Source organism: Bufo bufo, chromosome 8 (genome assembly GCF_905171765.1).
Source record: "Bufo bufo chromosome 8, aBufBuf1.1, whole genome shotgun sequence".
NCBI classification, from domain to species: domain Eukaryota; kingdom Metazoa; phylum Chordata; class Amphibia; order Anura; family Bufonidae; genus Bufo; species Bufo bufo.
In genome coordinates, this window is record NC_053396.1 from 90,977,056 (window position 1) to 90,988,990 (window position 11,935).

The window sequence follows — 11,935 nt, forward strand, 5'->3', positions numbered from 1 at the left end:
CTTAAATATTTAACCCTGTATATAAATATATATATATATACACATGTGTGTTATATATTTACAGTATATACATAATTATATATGTGTATATATACCACATATATGTATGTGCATATATATATATATATATATATATATACAGTACAGACCAAAAGTTTGGACACACCTTCTCATTCAAAGAGTTTTCTTTATTTTCATGACTATGAAGGCATCAAAACTATGAATTAACACATGTGGAATTATATACATAACAAACAAGTGTGAAACAACTGAAAATATGTCATATTCTAGGTTCTTCAAAGTAGCCACCTTTTGCTTTGATTACTGCTTTGCACACTCTTGGTATTCTCTTGATGAGCTTCAAGAGGTAGTCCCCTGAAATGGTCTTCCAACAGTCTTGAAGGAGTTCCCAGAGATGCTTAGCACTTGTTGGCCCTTTTGCCTTCACTCTGCGGTCCAGCTCACCCCAAACCATCTCGATTGGGTTCAGGTACGGTGACTGTGGAGGCCAGGTCATCTGGCGCAGCACCCCATCACTCTCCTTCATGGTCAAATAGCCCTTACTTTCAAAGTTTTCCCAATTTTTCAGCTGACTGACTGACCTTCATTTCTTAAAGTAATGATGGCCACTCGTTTTTCTTTACTTAGCTGCTTTTTTCTTGCCATAATACAAATTCTAACAGTCTATTCAGTAGGACTATCAGCTGTGTATCCACCTGACTTCTCCTCAACGCCACTGATGGTCCCAACCCCATTTATAAGGCAAGAAATCCCACTTATTAAACCTGACAGGGCACACCTGTGAAGTGAAAACCATTTCAGGGGACTACCTCTTGAAGCTCATCAAAAGAATGCCAAAAGTGTGCAAAGCAGTAATCAAAGCAAATGGTGGCTACTTTGAAGAACCTAGAATATGACATATTTTCAGTTGTTTCACACTTGTTTGTTTCCCACTTGTTTGTTATGTATAATAATTCCACATGTGTTAATTCATAGTTTTGATGCCTTCATTGTGAATCTACAATTTTCATAGTCATGAAAATAAAGAAAACTCTTTGAATGAGAAGGTGTGTCCAAACTTTTGGTCTGTACTGTATATATATATATATATATATATATATATATACAGTGGGATGCGAAAGTTTGGGCACACCTTCTCATTCAAAGAGTTTTCTTTATTTTCATGACTATGAAGGCATCAAAACTATGAATTAACACATGTGGAATTATATACATAACAAACAAGTGTGAAACAACTAAAAATATGTCATATTCTAGGTTCTTCAAAGTGGTCACCTTTTGCTTTGATTACTGCTTTGCACACTCTTGGCATTCTCTTGATGAGCTTCAAGAGGTAGTCCCCTGAAATGGTCTTCCAACAGTCTTGAAGGAGTTCCCAGAGATGCTTAGCACTTGTTGGCCCTTTTGCCTTCACTCTGCGGTCCAGCTCACCCCAAACCATCTCGATTGGGTTCAGGTCCGGTGACTGTGGAGGCCAGGTCATCTGGCGCAGCACCCCATCACTCTCCTTCATGGTCAAATAGCCCTTACTTTCAAAGTTTTCCCAATTTTTTCGGCTGACTGACTGACCTTCATTTCTTAAAGTAATGATGGCCACTCGTTTTTCTTTACTTAGCTGCTTTTTTCTTGCCATAATACAAATTCTAACAGTCTATTCAGTAGGACTATCAGCTGTGTATCCACCTGACTTCTCCTCAACGCCACTGATAGTCCCAACCCCATTTATAAGGCAAGAAATCCCACTTATTAAACCTGACAGGGCACACCTGTGAAGTGAAAACCATTTCAGGGGACTACCTCTTAAAGCTCATCAAAAGAATGCCAAAAGTGTGCAAAGCAGTAATCAAAGCAAATGGTGGCTACTTTGAAGGACCTAGAATATGACATATTTTCAGTTGTTTCCCACTTGTTTGTTTCCCACTTGTTTGTTATGTATAATAATTCCACATGTGTTAATTCATAGTTTTGATGCCTTCATTGTGAATCTACAATTTTCATAGTCATGAAAATAAAGAAAACTCTTTGAATGAGAAGGTGTGTCCAAACTTTTGGTCTGTACTGTATATATATATATATATATATATATATATACAGCACAGACCAAAAGTTTGGGCACACCTTCTCATTCAAAGAGTTTTCTTTATTTTCATGACTATGAAGGCATCAAAACTATGAATTAACACATGTGGAATTATATACATAACAAACAAGTGTGAAACAACTAAAAATATGTCATATTCTAGGTTCTTCAAAGTGGTCACCTTTTGCTTTGATTACTGCTTTGCACACTCTTGGCATTCTCTTGATGAGCTTCAAGAGGTAGTCCCCTGAAATGGTCTTCCAACAGTCTTGAAGGAGTTCCCAGAGATGCTTAGCACTTGTTGGCCCTTTTGCCTTCACTCTGCGGTCCAGCTCACCCCAAACCATCTCGATTGGGTTCAGGTCCGGTGACTGTGGAGGCCAGGTCATCTGGCGCAGCACCCCATCACTCTCCTTCATGGTCAAATAGCCCTTACTTTCAAAGTTTTCCCAATTTTTCGGCTGACTGACTGACCTTCATTTCTTAAAGTAATGATGGCCACTCGTTTTTCTTTACTTAGCTGCTTTTTTCTTGCCATAATACAAATTCTAACAGTCTATTCAATAGGACTATCAGCTGTGTATCCACCTGACTTCTCCTCAACGCAACTGATGGTACCAACCCTATTTATAAGGCAAGAAATCCCACTTATTAAACCTGACAGGGCACACCTGTGAAGTGAAAACCATTTCAGGGGTCTACCTCTTGAAGCTCATCAAGAGAATGCCAAGAGTGTGCAAAGCAGTAATCAAAGCAAAAGGTGGCTACTCTGAAGAACCTAGAATATGACATATTTTCAGTTGTTTCCCACTTGTTTGCTATGTATATAATTCCACATGTGTTAATTCATAGTTGTGATGCCTTCAGTGTGAATCTACAATTTTCATAGTCATGAAAATAAAGAAAACTCTTTGAATGAGAAGGTGTGTCCAAACTTTTGGTATATACAGTCCTGATCAAAAGTTTAAGACCACTTGAAAAATGGCAAAAAATCTTATTTAGCATGGCTGGATCTTAACAAGGTTCCAAGTAGAGCTTCAACATGCAACAAGAAAAAATGGGAGTGAGACAAAACATTTTTTGAGCATTCAATTTAATGAAAACAACAAATAAACTGAAACAGGCTGTTTCACACCCCCCAAAAAAAACTAAACCCCCCCAAAACAGAAATCCAACTTCCAAACATGAACTCGGTAATAAGTAGCTCCGCCGTTATTGTTTATCACTTCAAAAATTTGTTTCGGCATGTTTGATGCAAGCGTTTCCATGAGGTGAGTGGGAACATTTCTCCAAGTGGTGAAGATGGCCGCAGAAAGGCATCTACTGTCTGGAACCATTTTTGTAAACTTCCCTTTCCATCCATCCCCAAAGGTTCTCAATTGGATTTAGATCAGGGGAACACGCAGGATGGGCCAAAAGAGTGATGTTATTCTCCTGGAAGAATTAAATTGTCCTGCGGGCATTGTGTACTGTAGCGTTGTCCTGTTGAAAAGCCCAGTCGTTACCACACAGACGAGGGCCCTCAGTCATGAGGAATGCTCTCTGCAACATCTGGACATAGCCAGCGGCCGTTTGATGCCCCTGCACTTCCTGAAGCTCCATTGTTCCACTGAAGGAAAAAGCACCCCAGACCATTATGGTGCCCCCTCCACTGTGGCGCGTAGAAAACATCTCAGGTGGGATCTGCTTGTCATGCCAGTAACATTGGAAACCATCAGGACCATCAAGGTTAAATTTTTTCTCATCAGAGAATAAAACTTTCTTCCACCTTTGAATGTCCCATGTTTGGTGCTCTCTTGCAAAGTCCAAACGAGCAGTTCTGTGGCGTTCAAGGAGACGAGGTCTTTGAAGACGTTTTTTGTTTTTGAAGCCCTTCAGTCTCAGATGCCGTCTGATGGTTATTGAGCTGCAGTCAGCACCAGTAAGGGCCTTAATTTGGGTCGAGGATCGTCCAGTGTCTTGACGGACAGCCAATTGGATACTCCGGCTCAGTGCTGATGAAATTGTTTTGGGTCTTCCACTTGACTTTTCTGTTCCATAACCCTCAGGATCATTTAAGAAATTCCAAATGACTGTCTTACTGCGTCCCACCTCAGCAGCGATGGCGCGCTGTGAGAGACCCTGCTTATGCAGTTCAACAACCTGACCACGTTCAAAAAGGGAGAGTTTTTTTGCCTTTGCCATCAAAACGTGTGACTACCTGACAGAAAATGACAATGAATCCACATCTTTGCACAGATTTGGCCTTTTAAAGGCATGTGGTCCTAAAATTTGGATCAGCTGAAAAACAGCCTATTTCAGTTTACCGCATTTTTCGCCCTATAAGACGCACCAGCCCATAAGATGCACCTAGGTTTTTGAGGAGGAAAATACCAAAAAATATATTTTTAACCAAAAGGTGTGCTTTTGGTGGGTTTGAACTAATGGCGGTCTGTGCATGACACTATTATGGGGGATCTGTGGATGATGCACTGTTATGGGGTGGGGGATTTGTGGATGGCACTGTTATGGAGGGGATCTGTGGATGGCACTGTTATGTGGGGGATCTGTGGATGGCACTGTTATGGGGGAGCTGTGGATGGCATTATGATGGGGGGGGTCTGTGGATGGCATTATGATGGTGGGGGGGATCTGTGGATGGCATTATGATGGGAGGGATCTGTGGATGGCACTGTTATGGGGTGGTGGATCTGTGGATGACACTGCTATATGTGTCATCCACAGATCCCCCCATAACAGTCCCATCCACAGATCCCCCCATCATAATACCATCCACAGACCCCCCCCTCCCCCATCATTATCCCATTCACAGATTCCTAGGGAGGTGCTGTAGTAGGCGGGAAGAGCGCAGGCACTGTACTCTGGCCCCGCAGCTCAGTATCTACTGTATTATAAGTAGTGTTAATCATCAGATCTAAACTGAATAATGATGCGCTCCCCATGTGTACCGTACTTACCGGTACATGTCACACTCCTGTAGTAAGCACTAGCAGCTAGCAGGCAGGCCGGGCGGCCGTAACTCACTGAGGTCACGTGCCTGCTCCGCCTACTTCATTCATAAAGTAGGTGGAGCAGGCACGTGACCTCTGTGAGTTACGGCCGCCCGGCCTGCCTGCTAGCTGCTAGTGCTTACTACAGGAGCGTGACATGTACCGGTAAGTACGGTACACATGGGGAGCGCATCATTATTCAGTTTAGATCTCATGATTAACACTACGTATAATACAGTACATACTGAGCGGCGGGGCCAGAGTACAGTGCCTGCACTGCCCCGCCGCTCTCCCCGCCTACTACAGTCCCTCCTCACTAATACATGGCAGTCCCCCAATCTCGCCCGTGTGAAAGAGGCCTAAGGGCACACATGTATGTATTCAATGCTGGGAATGTAGGATTTCTATCATTATGTTGATTTCTCTATGTAGTTATTTGACTGAAGGACTGATGAGATGACACCTGAGGTGCTGTTGTCACTATGGCATCACAAGTAGGCAGGGCCGGTGCAAGGATTTGCCCCCTTCACCAGAACTTGGTGGGGGTTATGTTAAAAGGAGGGGGTGGGGCGTGGCCAGCCATGGAAGAGTGAGGACGTGCTCTCCCTGAGCTCCTCTGCGGCCCTGGCACTATCCAGCTTCATCCTGCCACCCACGATGGGCAAAACGACAAGGCCTCTTACCCCGGCTTTTCGCCCGGCAGCTGTCTTCCCCGGGCTCCGGTTCGTCGGGTCCCCATGTGGCTCCCCAAGATGGCGCCGGCGCTGGACACACGTGCCCGCCTCCGATCCCTGCTGATGCCTCCGGCTGTGCTGAAGTGCCGACTATCCGGCACGGATCGTCCTCTCTGCCTCCCCGACCCTCCACCCCAACAGCGGCGATGGATCTGCAAGTCTGGGACAGGATCCCTCCGGCTGCCTCAGATCAGCGCTCACCGCTGCTCTCTTCTCCTCTGGCGTCTGCTAATGCTCATGCCCAGCCGACATGTACCGCTCCAGCAGTGATCTCCCCAGCGGTGGCTGGCCTGCAGGTTAGTTATGGGGCACCCTGCAGAGCTCTTCAGCTACAGGTTCAGGGACTGGGGACCCCACTGTCGCCCATACTTCAGCCCTGCAGCCTCATGCCCTCCCTTTATGGCCTGCTAGGCCGTTGGCTAATATGGACGATCCCTCCATCCATGGGGACCCCGCACTCAGCCCTGCAGACACACGGCGTTCCCTAGGGGGGCCCCCCAACCTGGGGGAGCTGCTATTGTGCAGGACTACTCCCATCCTCCATCTCTCTCACCTGGGCCTTCGTTGGCGGCCTCACCGCGCTGGTCCTCAGGTTCCTCCTGGGGTGGACCCCACCAGACCCCATCTGGGGTGTCCCCTGTGAGACCGGTCCGAGCATCTACTTCTCCCATCGCAGGGACCCCCTCAGTTGTCCTTGCGCACTCTTATTTGCTCTCTGCCCACTAAAACGGATTTATCTGATTTTGCTACTAACATACTGCAGGAGTGCAAACGTGAATTCTCTCAAGTCCGCTCTGAGATGGCTGTGATTGACTCCAGGATTGACTCTGTAGTTCAAGACCAAGCATCGTTCACGGCCGCGGTCTCAGCCCTGCAGGACACGGTCCAGTCTCACGAGGCCCAGCTTAATGCTTTACATCAACACCTGGACGATATTGAGAATCGCAATTGTCGCAACAATATTCGGATCCGGGGCCTTCCGGAATCGGTGTCGGGCCCTGAACTTCTCTGCACCATAACTGGATTGTTTAACAAAATCCTAGGTCGCCCACATTGAAATTGATAGAGCGCACAGGGCCCTTAGACCCCCCAACCCGGATGGCTCTAATCCGAGGGATGTCATCTGCCGGATCCATTTCTATATAATCAAGGAACAAATCCTGAACAGGGCCCGACGGTCTTCGCCCTTATCATTTGATGGCTCTGCTCTTCAACTTTTACAGGACCTTTCTCGCTATACTTTAGCCCAGAGAGCTGCCCTGCGACACCTATTGGATCTTCTCAGGGAGCGTAGTATCCCCTACAGGTGGGGCTATCCCTTTGCTCTCCACGCGGGACCCAAAGGACATGCTGTGATACTACGCAAGCCTTCAGACCTTCCAGAGCTTCTTCGCCTCCTGGACCTTCCGGAGGTTTCTCTGGGACCTTGGCCTTCTATCCTCCAACCTGTACCTCCACAACGGAGCCGTGTCCGCCCGCCACACTCTGGTCGCACCGGGTCACCGTGGACGGCCCAGTCGGCCCCTCCTACACGGGGACAACGTCGCTCCCCAACCCATGATGGTGGATCTACGTTCCCTGTGGATGTGGGCTCCTGAGATGGACGGTGTGACTTAGAAGTCTCCGGTTCTATTACTTGTGAGGCGCCATTGCGCAACTAGCCCTCACATGCCCTCCTGGTGGCAGGCTTGGTTATTATTATTCTTGTTGCAAGCCAGGGTTTGCAGCTGGCTCGCTTTTTTCTGGTTGTTTTTTTTTCTACTACTCCTCGTTTTCTTTCTCTTCCCTTGTTCGTCTGTATTTCCCTTTGTTCCTTGTGTTTTTTTGCCCCTTGTTTTGCTACAGGTATGACTCCGCTCAAGATTGCGTCATTTAACGCTAAAGGCCTCAACACTCCTGAGAAGCGATCCCAGGTCCTCCATCACTTTCACCGTCAGAGGGCACAGATAGTATGTTTCCAAGAAACCCACTTCAAGGAAGGTAAAGCCCCTGCCATCCGCCACAGGCACTACACATCCTGGCACCTTGCGAATAATGCTGAGAGCAAATCTAAAGGTGTCGCCATAGCGATCCACAAATCTCTGGCTCACCAGGTTCTGGGATGTGTTGCTGACCCTGGGGCGCGATACTTGATCCTGAATCTTATTATTGGTGGACGGGAATTCACTATCCTCAATGTCTATGCTCCTAATTGCCATCAGGTCCCTTTTATTGCAGATTTAATGGATAGGGTTCTGCCCCTGATTCGTGGAACGCTAGTGCTCTGCGGTGACCTTAATCTCACCCTCGACCCCACGCTTGATAATTCTTCAGGCAGGGCCTCCCTATTATGCTGCTATTAAAAGGGTGAAAAAAGCTTTCCTCCAGGTACAACTATGTGACCCATGGCGCATCCACCACCCTGCGGATAGGGACTACACTTTCTTTTCCACCCCCCATTCCTCATACAGTAGAATAGATTACATTCTGGTTCAGCACTCCGCCCTCTCTTGGCTCGTTTCCACATCTATTGGTAACATTCTCTGGTCCGATCATGCCCCGGTATTCTGCTCCCTGATGCTCCCTTCCTTAGCAAGGACTGAATGGACCTGGCGGTTAAATGAGTCGCTTCTTCTAGATGTAGTGTGCGCTGCGGATCTCCACACCACTGTGACCAATTTCCTCTCTGACCATGCCATAGACCCGACTTCCCTCCCCATGCAATGGGAGGCCATGAAGTGTGTTCTCCGGGGAGTCCTCATTAAGCATGGCGCCCGCCTTAAAAAAGAAAGAGCTTTTGCTTTGAAGACTGCTCTGCAGAAGGTTGCATCCCTGGAACTTCTTCACAAGCGCTCTCTCTCTCACTCTGTCCTCTCTGATCCACCCCGTCCAATAAACACCATTAAAAAAAATTAAAAATAAAGTTAAAAAAAAAAGCCATTTTTGTCACCTTACATCACAAAAAGTGCAACACCAAGTGATCAAAAAGGCATGTGTCCCACAAAATTGTACCAATAAAATCGTCACATTATCCCGCAAGAAATGAGCCACTACATAAAAAAATCGCTCAAAAATAAAAAATATAGTTCTCAGTACATTGAGACATTAAAACATCATTTTTTTGTATCCAAAATGCTATTGCTGTGTTAAAGTAAAAAAAATAAAAGTATACATAATAGGTATCACCGCGTCCGTAACAACCAGCTCTATAAAAATATCACATGACCTAACCTCTCAGGTGAACACCGTAAAAAATAAAAAATAAAAACAGTGCCAAAAAAGCAATTTTTTGTTACCTAACATCACATAAAGTACAACACCAAGCGATTAAAAAGGCGTATGCCCCCCAAAATAGTATCACACCATCATCTCATCCCGCAAAAAATGAGACTCTAAGGCCTCTTTCACACTTGCGTTGTTGGGATCCGGCATGCACTTCCGTTGCCGGAGGTGCCTGCCGGATCCGTAACAACGCAAGTGTACTGAAAGCATTTGAAGACGGAACCGTCTTCCAAATGCTTTCAGTGTTACTATGGCACCCAGGACGCTATTAAAGTCCTGGTTGCCATAGTAGTAGTGGGGAGCGGGGGAGCGGTATACTTACAGTCCGTGCGGCTCCCCGGGCGCTCCAGAATGACGTCAGAGCGCCCCATGCGCATGGATGACGTGATCCATGTGATCACGTGATCCATGCGCTTGGGGCGCCCTGACGTCACTCTGGAGCGCCCGGGGAGCCGCACGGACGGTAAGTATGCTGCTCCCCTGCTCCCCGCTACACTTACCATGGCTGTCAGGACTTTAGCGTCCCGGCAGCCATGGTAACTATTCAGAAAAAGCTAAATGTCGGATGCGGCAATGCGCCGAAACGACGTTTAGCTTAAGGCCGGATCCGGATCAATGCCTTTCAATGGGCATTGATCCCGGATCCGGCCTTGCGGCAAGTCTTCAGGATTTTTGGCCGGAGCAAAAAGCGCAGCATGCTGCGGTATTTTCTCCGGCCAAAAAACGTTCCGTACCGGAACTGAAGACATCCTGATGCATCCTGAACGGATTACTCTCCATTCAGAATGCATTAGGATAATCCTGATCAGTATTCTTCCGGCATAGAGTCCCGACGACGGAACTCTATGCCGGAAGACAATAACGCAAGTGTGAAAGAGCCCTAACTAAGACAATCGATCAAAAAATAACAAAGCTATGGCTCTCAGACTATGGAGACACTAAAACATCATTTATTTTGCTTTAAAAATGCTATTATTGTGTAAAACTTAAATAAATAAGAAGTATACATATTAGGTATTGCCACATCCGTATTGATCTATTTTATAAAAATGTCACATGACCTAACCCCTCAAGTGAACGCTGTAAAAATAAATTAATAAAAACTGTGCTAAAACAGTTGCCCAATAAAGTGTAATAATGAATGATCAAAAATTCATATGTATCCAAAAATTGGACTAATATAAACATCAACTCTTCCTGCAAAACATTAGCCCCTGCACAAGACGATCAGCAGAAAAAATAAATAAAAATGGCAACACAAAAACATTTTTTTTTTCAAAAATGCTTTATTATGTAAAACGGAAACAAACAAAGAAAGTAGACATATTTGATATCATTGCATCCATAACAACCTGCTCTATAAAAATAGCACATAATATACCCTGTCAGATGAATGTTGCAAAAAATAAAAACAGTGCCAAAACAGCCATCTTTTTGGTTACCTTGCCTCACAAAAAACTTAATATAGAGCAATTAAAAGTCATATGTACCCCCAAAATAGTACCAATAAAACTGGCACCTTATCCCCTAGTTTCGAAAATGGAGTCACTTTTTGAAAGTTTCTACTGTAAGGGTGCATCAGGGGGGCTTCAAATGGGATATGGCATCTAAAAACCATATGGCATCTAAAAACCAGTTCATCAAAATCTGCATTCCAAAAATCATATGGCGCTCCATTTCTTCTGCGCCCTACCGTGTGCCCTTACATCAGTTTACGCCCACATGTGGGGTGTTTTTGTAGAATCAGGGTAATAAATATTAAGTTTTGTCTGGCTGTTAACCCTCTATGTGTTAAAGAAATTTTTTTATTAAAATGGAAAATCTGCCAAAAAAGTGAAATTTAGAAATGTTATCTCTATTTTCCTTTATATTCTTGTGGAACACCTAAAGGGTTAACAAAGTTTGTAAAATCAGTTTTGAGTAATGTCGTGGAAATTTTTATTAGCATAGGATGACCATAGTGGACTTTCTCTTTAGCTTAGGAATGTTATGTAGGTTTATTTTGTATATGCCTCCCTGTGTGAAGTCTGACAGGATTACGGTTATAAGAGAGCGAGATCTGGTCAGGACAGTACCAGGGAAATTCTATAGATCAGCACTTGGGTTCCTACTCCCCCATGTGAGAGCCGCCACCGTTGGTTTGAGGGGATCTAATGGCTGCTGGCTCTGAGAGCAATGTTCTTAGTAAAAGCTACCAGCGGGTCCACATCAGCAACGGTGGGGTATAGCACACTGATGCCGGTCTCATGGAACCATGGGGTCCCCAACATGCTGCTAAACATTGGTTGGTGGGACTGGTGTCCATGTGAATGCTATATCACCTTTCTTGGTCGACCCTGTTTTAAAAGACCTTCCTCAGGGACTGATCCCCCCGTTCGGAACCATGTCTAAGGCCGGGTTCAAACGAACGTGTGTGACCTGTGCCTGTGAAGCGGCCCGCAAATAGCGGGCCGCAATGCTCGATCGCCGGCCGTAGGTCAGCCGCATCGGATCGCGGACCCATTCGCTTTAATGGGTCTGCGATCCGGCCGTTCCGCTAAAAGATAGGACTTGTTCTATCTTTTAGCGGAACGGAAGTACAGGACATAACCCCACGGAGGCACTCCGTAGTGCTTCCGAGGGGTTCCGTCCCGTGCGGCCGTTCCGCGATTCCGGATTAGCGGACCCATTGAAGTGAATGGGTCCGCATCCGTGATGAGGAATTCACACGGAACTGTGGCCGTGTATTGCGGCCCGCAATACGGCCACAGATCACACACGTTCGTGTGAACTTAGCCTAACAGAGGTTCACTTTGGGTCAGTACGAGATTTGCACTGGATTAAATGGATGTTGTCCGATTAAAAGGCAA